At 36.3% G+C, this 20,929-nt stretch overlaps 1 non-coding gene across 1 annotated transcript; it reads right to left on the bottom strand.

Moving 5' to 3' along the window:
- Positions 1-2,598: 2,598 nt before the first annotated feature.
- On the bottom strand, positions 2,599-2,705 carry LOC121230036 (small nucleolar RNA R71). Its single transcript, XR_005927988.1, has one exon. It is a non-coding gene; the product is annotated as a small nucleolar RNA R71 (small nucleolar RNA).
- Between the last annotated feature and the right edge of the window lie 18,224 nt (positions 2,706-20,929).

Genomic DNA, 20,929 nt, shown 5'->3' with positions numbered 1-20,929 from the left:
GTGTTCTCGATCAGCTAACACTATAAATTCCCTTATCTCGAGAATTCCAAACGATAATTTGATTTCTTCATTTAAACCTTCTTCAAAGCATTTACACATTTTAGCATCAGTTAGAACCCATTCCCTAACATACTTGCTCAACCGAACAAATTCCCGTTCATATTCGGATACAGTCATGTTTCCTAGTTTCAGCTCTAGAAATTCTTTCTTTTTCTGATCCATGAACTTCTGACTAACATATTTCTTCTTGAATTCAACCTGGAACAATTCCCATGTAACATTCTCTCTGGATACCACTGAAGTTATGGTATTTCACCAAAACTCTGCCCTTTTCGAATCATCATCTGTGGTAGCTTTAAATTCTTTCGCCACATTGGAACAACAAAAATGTGCAAGTGTACACAATCACAACAAGTAATAAAGCGTCAAGTAAATGTCGAGTTTATCGTACTGATAAACGCCAAATTATACATGTTTTTACCCCAAATACTTAGCATATTTATGGATGTTTATTACTAGATTTGTGGATTTTGGTGCTCTTAATCCAGTTATTTCATGTTTTGTACTCAGGAGAGCACCAAGAGTCAAAAGGAGCCAAAAATGAGACAAAAAAGGACAAAACAGACCAAATCAAGAAGATGACACGGCCTAAGCCTTGCCACACGGGCTGCTCACACGCCTGTGTCTTTCGAGGGTGTCGACCAAGGCTTTCACGACTCACAGGACCTGGCCATTGACCCATACGACCATGTGCAATTTAACGGATCGAACACGACCTGGCAATCAGGTCACACGATCGTGGCACACGGGTGTGTCCCTTTTTTAAAGAGTTATATTTTACACGGAAAAGGATACTTAGGGAAGAAGAAAGCCAATCCAAAGCCTATATAAACACCCTAAGTATGACTTAGAAAGGAGGCTCTCCTCCAGAACTTTTCTGAAGTATAGAACCACACGCTGGGAATTACTTGAAGGAAGTTAGACGATCCATCCCAAAAGTCAGAGCTACTCTAAGACTGAAGATCACGCTCAAACTTCCTTCAAGGGTTTTAGAGTTTTCTTTATGTTTTGTTATTTTCATGCTTTTGAGATGTACTCTTATTTTATTATGAACTAAACCCCTTAGATACCTAAAAGGGTTGAAACATATGATGGATCTTGTTATTATTATCTGATCTGTATGATAAATACTTGATTTGTTCTTAATTATGTGTTCTTAATTGAGTTAATATTCCGGGTATTAATTCATCATTTGATGTGCTTATGCAGTAGAGCAAAAGTCCCTGACTAATAGTAGATTTGGCATAATTAAGCGGAGTTGATCGAACACCTAGAAATAGGGTTACAAGATTTTACCAGATTAGGGTGAAACCTAATATGGGAGTCCATAGATCGATTTACTGCTTCCCTAGGGATTTTAATTAAGAAAGAAATTTTGATTAATTCAATTGAGGATTAGGTGTTATTAGTCTCGAAAGAGATAATAATATAGGTTAGGGAGTCTTACGGATCATGTCAAGTGAATAAATTGTCTGGTTCAGAGTTGGATAAGTAGTGAAATCTAGATGGATTCCTCCTTGGGTGTTGTCTTTATCAATTACTTTTCTTCAAGTCTTTTTCCAAATTTTCTCTTTACTTTAGTTTAGTTAGTTAATTAGTTTAGTTAATTAGTTTAATAAACAACCCCTCTTCATTTCTAGGTTAAATAATAAAAAGATAGTTATTACTAGTACTTTTGGTTCCCTTGGGTACGATATCCCGGTCTAGCCATTACTATACTATTGTTTGATAGGTGTGCTTTCCTTTTTGTCGTGATAATAGTTAGTCTAGGTTTGATCTTCATTATAAATATTTATTACTTGTTACGAATCATGCTATTTTGTACCGTTGCCGGGGAACTAAAATATTAGGAACACTAAATTTTTATTACTTTAGCCATTCATTTTTCTTGAAATTTAATTTAATTTAATTTAATTATTATTTATTAATTTAATTTTTCTTTCTCTTGGCAGGTTTTTATAGTTTATGACTAGAAGAAACCCGTCGGGACCATTACTTTTTGACGAAGAAATCAATCGTACAGTTCATAGAAATCAAAAAGAAATAAGGCACAATTTACGATACATGGAGAACGAGCAAGAAGATGATACTCAACTCCCAACCGACGAGATGGCTGAAAACCCAGGCAATCAGCTACCTCTTGCAATTGCGGTTAATCAAAATCCTGCTCCACGTACTATGTATGATTATGCTAAACCTTCTCTAACAGGAACTGAATGTAGCATAGTTAGACCTGCTGTAGCTGAAAATACTTTTGAATTAAAACCTAACACTATTCAGATGATACAACAGTTTGTTTAGTCTGATGGTTTGCAGGATGAAGATCCCAACGCTCACTTAGCAAATTTCTTGGAATTTTGCAATACATTCAAAATCAATGGCATTTCTGATGATGCCATTCATCTTCGGTTATTTCCTTTTTCATTGAGGAACAAAGCTAAACAGTAGTTGGACTCGTTACCACAAGGGTCAATTACTACCTGGGAATAAATGACCGAGAAATTTTTACTAAAATATTTTTTGCCTACTAAAATGGCTAAATTACGTAATGATATCTCTTCTTTTGTGTAGATGGATTTAGAAACACTTTACGATTCATGGGAATGATACAAGGACTTACTGAGAAGGTGCCCTCACCATGAGTTACCGCTTTGGCTGCAAGTACAAACATTTCACAATGGTCTGAATCCCTTGACTCGGCAAATGGTTGACACAGCTGTTGGCGGAACCATCAACAATAAAACACCGGATGATGCCTATGAGTTTATAGAGGAGATGTCACTGAATAACTATCAGTGGCAAGTTATGAGGACAAAGCCAACGAAAACAGCCGGCGTTTATAACATCGACTTAGTCACCATGCTCTCTAATCAGGTAGAACTTCTCAATAAAAAAATTGATGGTTTACTTGGTTCTACGCAGGTACATCCAATAATGAGGTGTGACTCAAGTAGCAGAGGTGTGCATACAGAATATCAATCCTTTAACACTCCAACGGAAGAGGAACAAGTTAACTATATGGGTAATAATAACTTTAGATCTCAAAATAACCCATTTAGTAATACTTATAATGCAGGCTGGAGGAACCACCCAAATTTCTCTTGGGGTGGTCAAGGGAATCAAAAGCCACAAAATCCTCAAGGCTTTCAACAGCCACCTTATCAACAAGAGAAGAAACTGAACCTTGAAGAGATGCTCTCTAAATTCATCTCGGTATCAGAAACCTATTTCCAAAATACCGAGACAACACTTAAGAATCAACAAGCATCGATCCAAGGGCTCGAAACTCAGATAGGCCAGCTATCCAAACTAATCTCCGAACGACCACAAGGTAGCTTACCAAGTAATACTAAACCTAACCCAAGGGAACACCTCAACGCAATTAGTACTCAAGATGACGAAGGAGTCATTGAGCCTGAACTAGAACCAAGGCAAGAAACAATGGTAAACAAAGGGAGAGATGAGGTAGATCAAAATACAAACAAACCAGTGACTGCCGAATATAAACCTCGTGTCCCATACCCTAACGCGACAAGGAAAGACCACTCAGACGAATAATTCGATAAATTCCTTAAACTTTTAAAAAATTACATATTAACTTACCATTTATTAAAGCTTTGTTGCAGATGCCAAATGCAATGAAATTTTTAAAAGAGCTTTTAGTAAATAAGCGGAAGTTGGATGAAGCATCACATGTGGAGCTAAATGTAGTTTGCTCAACTATTCTACAGAATAAGCTACCCCACAAATTGAAAGATCCAGGGAGTTTTACAATTCCTTGTTTAATTGGTAGTTTAGATATAAGTCATGCATTAGCTGATTTAGGGGCTAGTATTAACGTTATGCCCTACAAAATGTTTAAGCAACTAGGTCTTGGGAAACCTAAACAAACTAGGATGAGCATTCAATTGCAGATAAAACTATAAGATTCCCTAGGGGTATTATTGAAGATGTACTCGTAGGAGTAGATAAGTTCATATTTCCCATTGATTTCGTTGTTGTAGACATAGAGGGGGAGAATAACACCCCTTTGATTTTAGGGAGGCCCTTTTTAGCAACTGCTAAAACAATTATTGATGTTGGCTTAGGTGAGCTTACACTTCGTGTGGTAGATGAAACGATCACCCTTCAAGCTCGTAATTCTGGCATCATATCGAACATTGAAGTTAATAGTCCACACCAATCTACTAAAACTGACAATATGACTATTCAGAAATTAAGCTTTAAAGAAGTTCACGAGCCATGTTCTAAGGATGATAGAGGACACATTCATGAAGAACGAAGGCTACAGATAGAGGAGCTTGATGAATGGCGAGCACACAAACCAAGAACACATGATAAACTGAAGCTACGCCAAAACAAGCCCGATACCTCTCCTAATCAACTTAAGGTTGGCGATAAAGTCTTACTAGATGCTACAGATCCCCACATTGTCACTACCACACCGAATGAGGAAATCCCTCTTACGATACTCAGTATTTTTTCATTCGGTACGGTGAAGGTGAGTCACCCAAATTTCGACATTTTTAAGGTAAACAACACCCGATTAAAACCCTATTTTGATGAGATTGATAGTAGGAATGAGGAGTATAAACTGCTCGAACCACCCTGACCATTACTAGAGAGCTAAGTCAAGCTTAGACTATAAATAAGTCCTTCTCGGGAGTCAACTCGAGCACTAACATATTCTGATTTCTTTATTTTTAATTTCTAACACTTTAAATCATTAACTTTATCTTTAAATTGCAAAGTTTTTCAGCCCACACGGCCAGGCACACGGGCGTACCTAAAACTGTGGCCGAATAGGGGAAGAGACATGACCGTACGATACGGCCCTGTGGAAGCAGGAATTGATTTCCCAAAAACACGGGATGCGATACATCCCCATGGCCATGCGACATGGCCGTGGGTGAACTTGATAGGATTAACACCAGAATGGGAATGGAACAACACGGGCGTGCCAGGGGCAAGGCTCGATTTTGTTTCTTCGACACGGGTGTGAGACACAACCGTGCCTTTAAACCGTGGACAATAATACACGGGTGTGGTACCCTAACACACGGGCATGGGAAAAGCGAACAAAGCTAGGCACTATCGTGTGACATGGTTGTATGCCACACAGGTCCAAGACACACAGGCGTGGGATAGTAGCCGGGCACAACCTAAATTGCAAAATTTAAAAAACACGGGCTCACCTTCAGAGTACACGGGCGTGGCCCTAGGCCGTGTGCACCTCTCCTATATAAGCAAATCACTATTCATTTTCTTTTTCTTTTCAAAACCCTAGCCGAAATCTCCCCTTCTCCACTCCCTAATCCTTATTCCGGCCACCATTCCCCAGATTCTCACTTCCCCAACCCCGAAACCACTCTCAAATCCACTCCCCCTACATCAATCCTCACTTTCCCCTCTCTTTTCCCTCTATTTTTCCTCCACGGGGCTGTACACTCACGCCCCATGCCCGTGCTCGCCATCAACACGTCCGTACACCGCCTTACAGCAGTTTTTGGTTCACTTTCTCAACCTTGTTTTTTCAATTTGTGTTGCTACATTAGTATTCTTTAAGCTTTACAAAGATATTGTTAATATGACCAATTTGTTCTAATTAAGTTAGGAGTTTGCTTTAGTATTTTCTATATTTGAATTGTTTAAACTACTAAATATCATATACTAGTTCTAGGATTCTTACTTAACTGATGATGCATTTTTGATTTTAGTACATGTTTCTGAATAATCATATAAATTTTTCACCTCTCGCTTGATATCGGTAAATGTTAACACATCTTGGAACTACTATATCAAATGCTCATACATTTTCAGGTACATTATGTCATCATCGAGATGCAAGAAGGCCGTGGTCCCATCCTCAAAGAGACGTGGGGGACCGGGTTCTTCCTTGGTACGTTCTACAGCCGAAGTTCAGCACCCATTCCTTGAGTTTCCGCAAGCTTTGCAAGAGGAGCTATTTCAGATACTATGCGCAGGACCTCTCACTACAGGTCACTACATTAACTGGGCTGCCGTAGAGCAAGTCTAGCTAGCTAATGCCATCTGCGCCCTCCTGTCCACAGACCCATGGGAACGGTTCTTCGCTATCACCGAGCCCACTTATTTATAGGTAACTTTAGAATTATGCTCTACTTTTCCTTTACAGGTGGTGATGATGAACAATGATGACCCAGGCACCATTCACTTCCGATTAGGTGGTCTAGTTCATGTGATGAGTGTCCCAGAGTTTGGAGTTACTCTGGGACTTTACACCGATGAGTTTATGGAGAAGGAGGACATGAATGCACTACCACGCAATATCCACATTTCTCCCTCCTTGTGCTGGAAGGCTTTGGCACCACTCTCTTCCACCTACGACCCCAGCCACTCAAAGGCCTCAACTCTCGCCCCTTCCCTACGATATCTCCACACCATATTAGCACGCACCTTGACCAGAAGGAGAGAGAGCACCAGCGTTGTCAACACCCACAACGCCTACTATTTATAGTGCATGGCGAATGCACACGTGACTGACTTGGCATATTTCATCGCTTTCGCCATTCGCCATCAGACCGAGCGGCATCGAAAGGGAGTAATCTCTATCAGCCCCTACGTGGCGCGCCTTGCCAAACACTTCAGCCTCCTCAATACCGTGGCCCAGTCATCAGTGCTTACACTGATAGGTCAGATGTCCCCACAGGGCATCACGACTATGTTACACATGAGGATGATCGTGCACTGACATGGGACCGGTCCTCCTCAGTACCGTCTCACTCAAGCCATTGACGAGGAGGATCTTGAGGACATTCCTGATGATGTCCCCCCACAGCATGAGGAGCCTTCTACCACGCCGCCTAGGGAACGACCATTTCATGCAGCTACTTCATTAGCATACCTTTCCTACCGACTTGCTCACTTCAAGCAGTATTGCACTACACAGTTCAAGATGATTCACGAGTGAGATCAGCGATAGACAAACAGATGGACGACATGCAGGCCATGATGCAGCAGCTGTGCCAATAGTTCTACATCGCCACTCCAGCGCCACCACCTGAGGGCCCCGCTAACGAGGATCATTGAATCCTCCTATCTTTTTATTTTTATTTTCATTTCAATTTTATTATTTTCTTTTGAAAGACATATCTATATTAGTAAATTTTTCTTTCTTCATTTTTCTGGTATTTCTAGCAACTAATCCCACTACGCTCTCTTCCACACCAACTATTAATAAGCTCTTCATGATTCTACAGACTTCCAAACAAATCTGCTAAGAATATTTTACGGAATGAGGAAATAAGTAAGGAAGAGTACCCAACGAGTGCCATGTTCAACAACCTAATTTCTTCATCTAGCGAAGAACAGTGGCAGCTACTACTTTCCCCAAACACTCCAGCCTCAGAATCAAGCTCCACATCCATCTAACAGGGAGTTTCACCTTCTTCCCTCTTGTGATTTTCTTTATTTTGAATAGTCTATCTTTGTACATTGAGAGCGATGTACATCTTAAGTGTGGGGGTGAACATGAACATGAAAAAATGAGGCTAGGGAGTACTTACAATCAAGATTGAAAAGTTGAAAAACCCTAGCTGTAGCACCCCAAACCCGACCCAGATGTTATGGTCAAATCTGGATTGTTGCATCAAAGTGTCACTCAAAAAATCGAGTTGTCGTTAAAAGTTTATTTCTAAAATTAAAACCTTTTTGTACAGGGTGAGCAAATCATCTCGTCACAAACATTTGCCAAAATATTTGCCTTTGGAATATTAATTCAACTTAAATCGCGGATGCTCTTTTGGAAACTTTGTTGTTTAAAGTTCGTGTTCTTTAGAAAACCGTGAATAATTTTGAAAACTCGATTTTTCCTAGACTAGTAGTTTAATATAAGAAATCAAAAGCCCATTTAAAACTTAAACCCACAAATGCCTTATTACATAATCAAAAACCCAATTTGAAATTTAAAATAAATAAAGTCAAGTTGCAGATCCACTGCAACCATATGGCCACCTTCGAGTCCCTTGCGGCTACAAATTATCTAAGGCTGGGTATTACCAGCACAGTTAGATAGAAAGGGTTAGTTTACGAAAACTCAGTGTGCAATCCCTTAAAAATACAAGCAGTCAAATATACGGTATGCAGAAACAGACTAGGGCTGAGCCTATCACAAAAATAGTATCAGGTGGGCCTTAGCCCAATACAGAATCAGTATCGATGTAGATATGCAAATAGATTCCTAGCCCAGTCCAACCAACACACCACCTGTACCAACCAACCCACCATGTGGGGATAAAATCGACCCACTCAGCGAACACACCAAGCTCAGCACTGGTTGCGGCTCTAAGTCAACAGAACGGCTCAACACCGTAGATAGAATGATTAAAGGCCATAAATATCACAGCAATGCTACCAGTTAACAGAACGGCTATAAGCCATAAGTATCATAGAAAGGCTGAAAGCCTTGCACAGAATGGCTATAGGCCGTACACTTCCTCTGTCAATAATAACCCAACCCCATGCAGTATGTCATGTCATAAATAATACGTGTATGCAAAGTCATAATTAGTACAGTCATATATGTAAATCATAAGCACATCAATCATAAGGATCATAAGGCCATAATCGTCATTCTACTATACAGGGATATTATGGTCATTTTACCCTACATGGGTATTACGGTCATTTTATAAATCAGGGGTATTTCGGTACTTATTACAACCTCCTAGAAGGTCTATCGTCACTTCGAGCTACTCGGATAACCTTCATGGCCAGAACAGTGTATATGGGCCCAAAACTTGTTGTTGGGCCCAAGTGGGCCCATACGCTCGCGTGGACCATTTGGCCCAAATTCAGCTACGGCTATGTGACCTACATAGCCCAGTCTAATATTTATCACAAATTGTAGATTTAATCCATGTGTGGCCCACGAGCCCATTTGGCCTACACGACCCTTTTTGGCCCATCGAGGCCCATAACGGCCCCTAGTCTACGAAAATGCACGTGGTGGCCTTTACAGTCTACTGCCCACGATTTTGGGCTCAGCTCACCCCACATGCGTTCGCACTCTCGTAAGGCCCCGAATGCCGAGGTTTCGGCATTTTGGCTTTTCAACTTTTGCCGATTCACAGTAAAACAGAGGTGTGAATACACATCTTTTTGACTTTTGACAATACAAAATAGTGTATGGTTACACATGTTTTTTGGAATAGCGCAAAAAACTCCCAGTACCAACCCTACAGCAATCAATGTTTTCGGTTAATGTCAATACCTTTAACTAACACTTAATCCCAAAAGAATGGCATTGGCACTCACCTTAACCAAAGTGTGTGATTCTGTCCGCTTGTAATGTTAATCGAAAGATGACTACATTCTTACCTGCCAAAACGTTGTAATAAGAAAGGAATCCATTAATCAACAAATGCATGATCTAGCACTTGAATCTATTTTATTGCTTAACAAAAACCCAAATCCAAAGATAGGGCACTCGGCCAACCCCATAGTCCTAAACTAAAATACTTACCTTAAATCGCGTGGTAAGAAAACAGTTTCGATGACTACCTTCGAAAACTCCTTCGCTTCACTGAAAACCTAGAATCCAACAACCACCACCCCATAAGGAAGGGATCATGATTTCGAAAACCCAGGTACATGAAAAGAAACAGGTAATCAGTTTTTAGAAAAGATAGAAGAACGTGTTTGAACACATATAACTATAATAAAAAAATAAGAGAGAACTCGCGAGTACCTACCAGTCTGTCAGAACCCTTGTAAATCGAAATCGTATGTCACTAGAAGAAGTGAAAAGCAATCGGCCAAGAATCGAATGTAGAGGGTATACCAGAAGGAAAAGCAATGAAGAGATTAAGAAAAACAATCTATTGGGGGAGAACTGAAAAGAAATCAGTATAGTGAAAGAGATGATGGTAAAGGAAGTGATTGGGACAAAAGATGAAGAAGAGATATTCAGCTACTACTCAAGGAAATGGAAAAAATAAAACGTGGACAAAGAGGATACAAAGATAGTATATTCAGCTAGGAAAAAGAGAAGTAGAATTAAAAGTGAACGAGAAAACCGTCAACAAAGGTTGTATTCGACAACACCAATTAGCTTCCTAAATGGTCAATTTCGCGACACCAATAACCCAAAACAAAGAGCAAAAAAAGATATCTTTCGCACTAAGAGTCACAAACAAAAAATGACCAAAACTCACCAAAATGAGAGGAGAATCTCATAGCTAAATTTGCATACTCCAATCCACCAATCGACTACAACTCTCCCCTTATCCCTCCTTGGTTTACCCCTTAAATCACTCATCACCACTCTCCACAACTCCTCCATCAAAATTTCACTGTAACACAACCACTGGCCGAAACCAACTACAAAATAAATACCCCAATTGTGTTGCTCCACGATCAAAGGTCAGAGCTTTAACACCATTCCACACGCCACTTGCCTCCCTACCACAAGCTCTCTTGTGTCACAAAATATCCTCAATTAATTATAAGGTCTCTAGGCCAAAGTCCAGGTTCCTTTAAAAATAAAACCAAAATAAATTGCAAGAGCCAATACTTAAACCCAGGCTCCCTTGCAACCTTAATGACGCTACGACCACTAGACCACATGCTTCCTTGTGTGATTTATTTAACACAATAATTTAAAAGGCCTTCATCCAAGTATCCAGGGTTTTATTCACTTATAACCAAAATTTTTACTAAAGCCCAGGTTTGAACCCAGGACTTTTCCAACTCCTCTCAGGACCCTTAATGCCTTGAGTAGACATTTAATTGTGTCATTTCCTAGCACAAGTAAAAACTTATATACAACCTCCTTATGGACCCATACTCAAGGCCCAATACTTTTAGGCCCAAATACGAGGCATTACACTAGCTATGGAGAGCTTGAGAATTTTAGCTACGGCAAGGAGAAGATGAGAAAATTATTCTTGATTTTTCCATTTTATTATTTTATTAACCAAATGACCAAAATGCCATTTTCACTAAACTTTCAAATTTTATCCATGCATGCCCATTTTTGTCCATAAAAATAAAAATTGGGCAAATTGTTATTTAAGGACCTCTAATTAATAATCCAAAGCTATTTCATACTAAAAGCTTCTAGAACACAAGTTTTACAACTTATTCAATTTAGTCCCTAAAGTCAAATTGGACACTTTACTCACAAAATTTCTTCATGAAATTTTCACACAAGCATGGAATCATATCATAGACCTCATAATATTCATAAAATATTTAATTATTTTTTGAATTTATGGTCTCAAAACTACAATTCTGACTAGGCCCTAATTCGGGATCTCACAATTCTCCCATTTAGGGATTTTCATCCATGAAAATCTTACCGGTGAAAAGGTTTGGGTATTGTTTTCTCATGTTTTCTCGGTCTCCTATGTAGCTTCTTCAACCCCATGTCTTTTCCATAAAACTTTCACAAGAGCAATACTTTTGTTTCTGAATTTCTTAACTTCTTGGGCCAAAATCTTAATCGGCTCTTTGCCATAAGTCATATCCGATCAGATCTCAACCTCTGTCAGTGAAATCACGTGTGAAGGATCAGATCAGTATCGACGCAAAATAGACACATGGAACACATCATTAATCTTTTCCAATTCGAATGGTAAGGCTAACCAATAGGCAACTGGCCCTACTCTCTCAGTGATCTCATACATCCAATAAAGCGTGGACTTAATTTGCCTTCCCTACCAAATCTCAAAATCATTTTCCATGGAGACACTATAACATCCTGATTTAGACCCTAATCGAAACGGTGGTTTCGGGACCATGAATTCGAGTCAGAAAAATATTTAAAAATTATTTAAATATTTAGTGGCTTTTTAAATTGGAGTATTTTTGTTGTAAATATCCCATTAGTCTATTGGTTGGATGGTAATAGACATGTGTTATATGATTTTTATATTATTTCATTAAGGTTAATTTAGTAAACTAATAATATAAACTAATATAATATAAAATATATCATAAAATAAGCCATGTTTATATTCATTATTTTTGACCGAAACTAGAAACAATAGAAAAGAAAAAGAGAAACCTAGGGTTCGGCCATTTCTAAGCTCAATCAATGTATGTGTCTAGCTCGATTTTTGATAATTTTTATGTTTTTGAAATCATTGCTTCGAGTATTACAAAACCCATGCTTGAATTTTATATTTTGATGAATATTTTGAGTTGTGCCATTGTTGAGAGCTTGTGAGTTTTGTTGTTTGATGATGAAATAAGAAAGATATGTTTTAGATTAACATGTTTTGTATTGGAGTTTTTGATGATTTTGAGTAATTAGGACTAAATTGTAAAAATAATAATTTGAGGGACTAAAATGTGAAATAAAGAAATATATGGACTTGTATGAACACTAGGAACATTCGGCCTAACATGGGTATTTTGAGATTTTTCATATTTTGTGTTTTGTGCAATAGGGACTAAATTATCAAGAATTGTAAATGTTAGGGGTAAAATGGTAATTTTCTCATTTATGTGCTTTTGGAATAAATTGAATGAAAATATGTTTGAATGAGCTTAATTTGAATATGTTTAGATCAAGAACCAAAGAAATTGGATTTGGATTGGGGAAAAACAAAAGTTGTCAACTAGCTGCCCTGTTCTGTTTTACATCGTCCAAGGTAAGTTTATAAGCAAATAGACGTGCTAAATTGTAGTTAAATGTTAAATATATATGCTGGTATGAAATTTATGAAATTATACATGCTATGGCCGAATATGAATAAGTTTGGCTACTACATTTTCGAGTTCGTTTAGACTGAGTTACAACGTCCGAAAGCCCCGTATGAACCTTGGGAATAGTTAGGATACATATGTCATGACATAGAATTCCGATATGTGATGTGCGAGTAAGACCATGGCATTGATATGTGACTCCAATATATGTGTGTGAGTAAGACCCTATCTTGGACAGTGGCATCGATATATTATTACATGTAAGACCACGTCTAGGACGCTGGCATTGTACGATACATATGTGATTATCCGAGTGTCCTACCCAATTCCGAATGGTTCATCAGGCAAAGGTAAATCGTGAACGGATGTGTAAAATGAGCTAAAACAACTAGGTACGAACTTAGCTTATTACTTAACTGAAACAAGTTAAGTAAGTTTCTTGATATTTATTGCAAGTTATGTAAGATACAAGTGAAGAACGTGAGTAGATATGAAAAGTAGGTTCGTCTATATATATGTATATATATAGACTTTGAGTTTTGATTCATGGGTTTGTGTATATGAATGTAAGTATACTTAGTATAATGTCATTTTGGATTTGAAAGTTGAATGATATTATGCTAAATATGATATATGAGTATTCGGCCAAGGTAACTTATTTGTGTAAAAGTATAAGTTATAAATAAATGAAATGATATGTTTGAGACCAAGTATAATAATAATAATGTTATAATTTGGTTTGTTTTAAATTCTTTGATTATACTTTTGAATGGTTAATTTGCTTATGACTTACTACGCTAAGTTAGCTTACTTTGTGTATTTATGTTTACCTCTGTTTTATAGATTTTTGATTCAAGTTACGAGCTCAGGGATCATCAGCAAAGTCTATCACACTATCGACCGCTTTCGGTATTTTATAAACTGAATTTTTGAACCTATGGCGGGACCACAAAATTCGAGAGAGAAATAATTATTTTATGATTATTTTGAAGTCTATGATATGATTGCATGATTGTGTGAAAATTTTGTGAAGAAATTCTATGCATAAAGTGCTCAATTTGAAGTTAGGGACTAAATTGAATAAGTTGCAAAACTTGCATTCTAGAAGTTTCTAGTATGAAATTTCTTTGAAATATTAATTAGGAGATCTTAAATAGAAATTAGACCAATTTCTAAGTGATGGAAAAAAATTGGACATGGATGGAATTTTTGAAAGTTTAGTAAAGAAGGGCATTTTGGTCATTTGGTAATTAAAAGAAATAAAAAGGGAAAATAAAGCCAAAATTGACTCATCTTTTTCATGGAGGCCAAAATTAGCATGGTAGAAGCCATGGCTAGGGTTTTCAAGCTTTCCAAGCTCAATAGTAAGTCCGTTCTAACCCCGTTTTTCAAGTTCTTTACGTTTTTGGAATCCCGGTAATTTGATTAAGCTTATTCTAGCAATAATTTAAGCTAGGGTTCATATTTGGAAAAATACCCATAGGTGAAATGTGTTTACTTTTTCTGTTTTATGATAGAATATGAGGTTTTAAATTATGTTAGACAACTTGTGCTACTCGGTTTTGAGTGAAAACGAGTAAAAGGGCTTAATCGGTAAAAATACCTAATAGTCATAAGTATATGTTAGAGTGGGAATTTGATGTTTCCATAGAAGGTAAAAGTGATCATGATGTCATAAAACATAAGAATAAGGGATGAAGTTTAATTCCCAAGCCTAGGGGCAAAAGTGTAAAATGCAAAAGTTTAGGGGCAAAATTGTAATTTTCCAAAGTTTGAGTTAAGGACTGTTTTGAATAGTACATTAATTAAATAAGTAAAATATGATGTTTTAGATCCCGGAAAATGAGATTTGAACCTAGAATGAGAGAAAAATCGAAAGTTGGGAAAGTTGGTAAAATGGCCGTTTTAGCATCGAGGTAAGTTCATATGTATAATAAGCATTAATTTATGCATGTTTCAATGTAAAATTGATATATTTATTATAATTTCCGAGGTGTTGAAAGTATGTAAGTTGGTATGATAATAATACAACAATAATGCTGTAATTTATATTTGAAAGTTAAATTTAGTGAATTAATTGAATTATGTTAAATTAATTGATTATGGTGCCAAGTTTATGAATTGATTTAAAAATATGTCTATGGTACATGAAGTGCATTGAATTATCATACATAAATGTGATTTCTATGATTATGGATATTATGGGAAATTGTAAGTTCATATGATTTTTAATAAGGCAATGTGTATTTTAATGTTATTGCCTTGATATTAAATGAGATGTAAGTTTATATGTAAGTAATACATCAATATTACTTGTATTATGATATTTTATAATAATATTGGAAATATGTTTGTGGATAATTACTTGATTGGTGAAATTGTTGGAAAAGAGAGAGAAATCCCGGTTGAACCTTCGGAAAGATTGGATGATACCGATAGTATGTAGCTAGGTCACATGTATGGTGCTGAGTGCACATCATGTGTACAAGAGAGCTACAAGACATTATGATGTAGCTAGGTCGCATGGGTGATACTATGTGTACACCATGTAGACAAGAGAGCTACGGGATATATGTAGCTAGGTCGCATGCGTGGTTCCAGGTGAAGGACACCATGTAGACAAGAGAGCTACGAGATAAATTGGCTAGGTCACATAGGTGGTACTGAGTGTTCACCATGTGTACAAGAGAGCCGAACTATATGATGGGTGGAGCTATGTGCTGAAACCACCAAGTATCGAGGATTGATCCGAAGTGTTCAACAGGAGATTCTCTATGTATTGCTTTGTGAGTTTTGTGATGAATAAGTGCAGGAACTTGGTTATGTGAATGATGTGTTCATTAAGTAACCAGGATGTGGTAAGGTTATAAACAAGTAAGTTATACATGAGGATGATTTTATGGTGACCTTGTGATCATGGGCCTATACTTGTGATGTATGAAATGTGGTGAAAATTATTTGTGATATGTATGTTAAAATGAGGATAATACAAAGAAAGTGTGAAAGAGTGAATTAGCAATAAAACTGTTTTGGACAGTAGCAGTGATGTGATTTTGAAAAATCACCACAAATAGTAGAAATTGAATCAGAGACTGAATGAGATATAAAATTAAAGCTTAATGAGTCTATTTTCATATAAAAGAAACAGAGCAAGAAAAGAAGTTTTATATTTTGAGATATTTATGTTTTTGTGAGACTGGGTTAGAATGATTACGTGATCCCCTGTTCTGACTTTGGAAAATCACAAAAATTTTGATAAAAATAATTAGAGGCTTAAACTTATATTTTTAAAATCCCTAATGAGTCTATTTTTAAGATAAATCAACAAGAACATTATCCAAGTTCTGTTCTGTGAGATAATTAATTTTTAGTGAAGAGAGGTCAGAACTGTCAGAATATGAAATAGGGGAAATTTTAATGAATAAACTGTACTAATTGGCTAAACCAAAAATTATGAAAATTTTATGGTGGAAAGATATGTGAGTCTAGTTTAGAGAAATTTACGGATCTTAATTTAGAGCTCTGTAGCTCGAATTATAAATAAGTAAGTGACTATGACTCGTGTGGACAGTTTGATGTGAGCATTTATTAGTAAATTGTGAAATCGTACTTACAAGAATGCTATATACATTAAGGATGTGGAATGGAGAGAAGGAGGAGGAATATAAATATATGTGGAATACATGGAAACTATGGTATATGAAATATTGATATAATGAAATAAATGATATGTGTTTATAAGAAAATAGAAAGAGAATGATATGTATCATGACATGTATATATATATATGACTAGTCTCAATGTAATGCTTGTTGGGTATGGAGTTGAGTTAAAACTTTTCAGGCAAACATGTTATTTTGCGCATCTGAATTGTGGTAATTTATAAAGATATGATCTAGTTTCAAATATGAATGCTTGATGATTAAGCTGAAGATATTTGGTAAGATGATAATCTTGGTATAAATGTATAAGTAGTACTATAATAAACAAGGTAAAATGAGTATGAGATACACATGTATGATGACATACAAATGCTATGTTTGTGGTTTAATTGAGAATATTTAATCATTAAATGAATACCATGTTATATGCTTTTGATTTTGTATAAGTGTGTAAGAGATTAAGGTTGACCAAAGCTTGGAAAATAGCCTAGGTATATTCCACACAGGCAGAGACATGACCATGTGTCTCAGGCGTGTATGAAACACGACTTTGGGACACGGGTGTGTGGAGCCTTAAAGGATGAAATTTCCAAGATTTTTGTAAGTTCTTGGTTTAGTCCCGAACCATTTCTAAAGTATGTTTTGGGCTTCGTAGACTCAAATAAGGGACTATGTGTAAGTGAATGAACGTTTTGAAATATGAATGAAATTTTATGGCCCGTATTTTAGTTTAATGTTTGTATGTTTGTCCGGTAACGCCTCGTACCTTATCCCGGCCTCGGGTACGGGTAAGGGGTGTTACATATGGCATGTATAGGATGGATTATATTTTGAGTTGTTGGATTTTGGTTTATGTATAAATCTAACTCATGCGAAAATGGCTTGATTTCTATGCTTGAATTTGATTATGTTTGATCATGGTTTAATTTCACTTTGGTTAAAATGCTACGTGCTATGAATGAATGGTATTGTGTGATGCTAGGTATAAAATATGATTTGGTATGAAATAATTGTACATGGCTTTTGATTACTACTATAAAAATAAAAGCTTGGCATATATATGTATGGTTAATGAATGTGTTTAAATTATGGATTGTCTATGTAATTATGTATTATTATGGATTGTCTATGTAATTATGTATTTGGTTAGGTGATAAAATATAAGTGATGGTTATGAATTTGTTGAGATTATGTAATTATAATTATTAAACATGATGAATGATTTGATATTTTATTTGGTTTAGTATGATAAAGAATGTTTATACTGTAAATGTTATGTAAGAAAGTTGTTAAGGATATTTGGTTATATATATTGAAAATTTGATTATATAGTTGAAGGTATATAACAAAGTAGTTGAGTTGTATATATGAAACATTGGATGGATGTTAAAGTGCTTGTAAAATGGTTTATGTTAGTCAAGTGAATAATATAAATATATATATTGGTTTATGATGTATATGAAATTCGGTCATTCGGTATATTTATTTGTATTTGTATAACATTATTATATAGCTACAAAGTATAGTTTAATTTAAGCTAAAATGTGTATGTTGAAAAGTATAGATATTGATATACACATATATATAAATGCATTGATGTTATTCTAGGAGACCAAATGCAATATTTTAAAATCAATAGGTTTGGCTTGTAATGATTAATATTAAATGCGACTTGAATTAATAAAGTTAACCTAATAATGAACCCAAATATGTGCACATAATTTATGAATGAAATGCATAGATTTGGATATGGTTATATGTGCATAACGCTTTGATATGTAATGTTGCATAATTCATTCATATTGCTGAGTTGTTAATGCCGTGAATGTTATTGAATAATGGGTTATATTATATGGTTTATTTGATTTAATATGTGCATGAATGAAGTATGAATCAAAATGCTTATTTGAATCAAAATGCTTATTTTTATTAATTATTCAAATATTATTAAAATGATGATCTTTTGATTTGAGTGATGTATGATTAAAGTAATAGTGGTATGATTTTGGAATATAGCTAGTGATAATTAAATATGATATATGATTGACATGAGACAGGTTATGATGTGATTCGTAAAGAATTTTCAAAATTAATTATATAAGTTAACATTTGCTTGATTTAAAAGTTTGAGCAAGTATATGCACAGGACATAAAAAAAATTGTGTCTCGTCAGGTAATACCTCGTAACCCTATTCCGACAATGGATACGAGTTACTAGTGTTACAGACACTTTCAAAAATACTGTATCACTGACCTGAAACTCAATCTCTTTCTGTTTCAAATCCGTGCAAGATTTCTTTCTATCCAAAGCAGCTTTCAAGAAATCACGTATTATCCTTACATTTTCCTCGATTTCTCTGACTAAATCAACTCCATGAATCTGACTCTCTCTGAGTTCAACTCAATACAATGGCGTTCGACACTTATGCCCATATAATGCCTCATAAGGTGTCATTTTCAAACTCGACTAAAAACCGTTGTTGTATGTAAATTCTTAGCAAATACTTTTCCCAATTACCCTAGAACTCAAGAACACAACACCGCAACATATCTTCAAGAATTTGAATTACTCGCTCAGACTGACCGTCGGTCTGTGGATGGAAAGCGGTACTAAAATTCAACTTTGTACCTAAAGCCTCCTTGTAGTTCTTTCAAAATCACGAAGTGAACCTAAGATCTCTATCCGATATAATCGATAAAGGCACTCCGTGCAACTTCACTATTTCAAAAATATACAACTTGGCTAGTTTATCAAGTGAATAATCAGTGCGTACCAGGATAAAATGAGCTGACTTTGTTAATCAATCAACAAAAACCCATACAACATCTTTCTATCTAGGTGTCAAAGGCAAACCCATCACAAAATCCATAGTAATGCGGTCCAATTTCCATTTGGGAACCATCACAGGCTGAAGTAAGTTTAAAGGCACTTGGTGTTCAACTTTCACTTGTTGACAAATCAGGCATCTTTTAACGAACTCAAAAATATCTCTTTTCATACTCGGCCACCAATACAATTTCTTCAAGTCATGGCACATTTTAGTACTACCCAGATGCATAGACAAACAACCACTATAAGTCTCAAGCAAGATCTTCTAAATCAACTCGGTATTCTTAGGAGTACAAATCCTATCTCGGAACATTAAGTAACCATCGGAACTCATTCAAAAATCTAATTCCATATTCGATTCACATTGGACTCTTTTAGCTTGCAAATCACTGTCACTTTGCTGGGCTTCATAAATCTCTTGGAGAAACATTGGTCTAGCTTTCATCACGGCTAGAATTGAACCATCATCTAACCCTCAATGCAAACAAGGATTTTCTACTCAAGGCATCGGCAACAATGTTCGCCTTTCCCGGGTGATAATCAGTCACTAACACATAATGTTTTATCAACTCTAGCCATCTCTGTTGTCATAGGTTCAAGTTATTTTGAGTCATCAATTACTTTAGACTTTTATGGTCAGTATACACATGACATTTCTCGCCATACAAATGATGTCTCCAAATCTTCAACGCAAACACGATGGCAGCCAATTTCAAATCGTGTGTCAGATAATTCTTCTCATGTAGTTTCAGCTGCCTCGAGGCATAAGCTATTACCTTGACTTTTTGCATAAGTACACAACCCAATTCATTCAAGGATGCATCACTATAAACCACAAATTCTTTTGTCGATTCAGGTTGCACTAAAATTGGGGCCTCAGTTAATAATGCCTTTAGTTTCTCAATACTCTGTTGGCATTTTTCCGTCCATTCAAACTTAACATTTTTCTGTAACAATCTTGTCATCGGAGTAGCAATCATGGAAAATCCTTTAACAAACCGTCTATAATAACCGATTAAGCATAGGAAGCTTCTAACCTCTGACACATTCCTCGGCAGTTTGCATTGAACAATAGCCAAAATCTTACTCGAATCTACTCGAACGCCATCACCCGAAACAATGTGCCCTAAGAATTTGACTTCTCGAAGCCAAAACTCACTTTTACTAAACTTAGGATACAACTGCTTGTCTCTCAAGGTTTCCAAAACTATTCTCAAGTGCTCAGCGTGCTCGGCCACATAATGAGAATAAATTAGTATTTCATCAATAAAAACAACCACAAATTTATCTAAGCATGGTCAAAAAATATGGTTCATTAGATCCATAAATACCATGGGGGCATCCGTTAAACCAAAGGCCATAACAAAAAATTTGTAATGACCATACCTCGTCTGAAATGCAGTCTTCGGTACGTTTGAGTCTTTAACTCTTAACTGGCAGTAACTAGACCTGAAGTCAAACTTGCAAAATACTGTGGCTCCCTTCAGTTGTTCAAACAAGTCATCGATTCTTGGTAAGGGGTACTTGTTCTTTATTGTTGTCTCATTGAGCTGTCGGTAGTCAATGCACAATCTCATCGAGCCATCTTTCTTTTTCACAAATAGCATAGGTTCACCTCACGGAGAATAACTGGGTCTCGCGAAACCTTTATCCGTTAACTCTTGTAATTGGACTTTTAACTCCTTTA

The sequence above is a fragment of the Gossypium hirsutum genome, chromosome A05 (genome assembly GCF_007990345.1).
Source record: "Gossypium hirsutum isolate 1008001.06 chromosome A05, Gossypium_hirsutum_v2.1, whole genome shotgun sequence".
NCBI classification, from domain to species: domain Eukaryota; kingdom Viridiplantae; phylum Streptophyta; class Magnoliopsida; order Malvales; family Malvaceae; genus Gossypium; species Gossypium hirsutum.
This window is presented reverse-complemented; position numbering and strand designations above follow the sequence as displayed.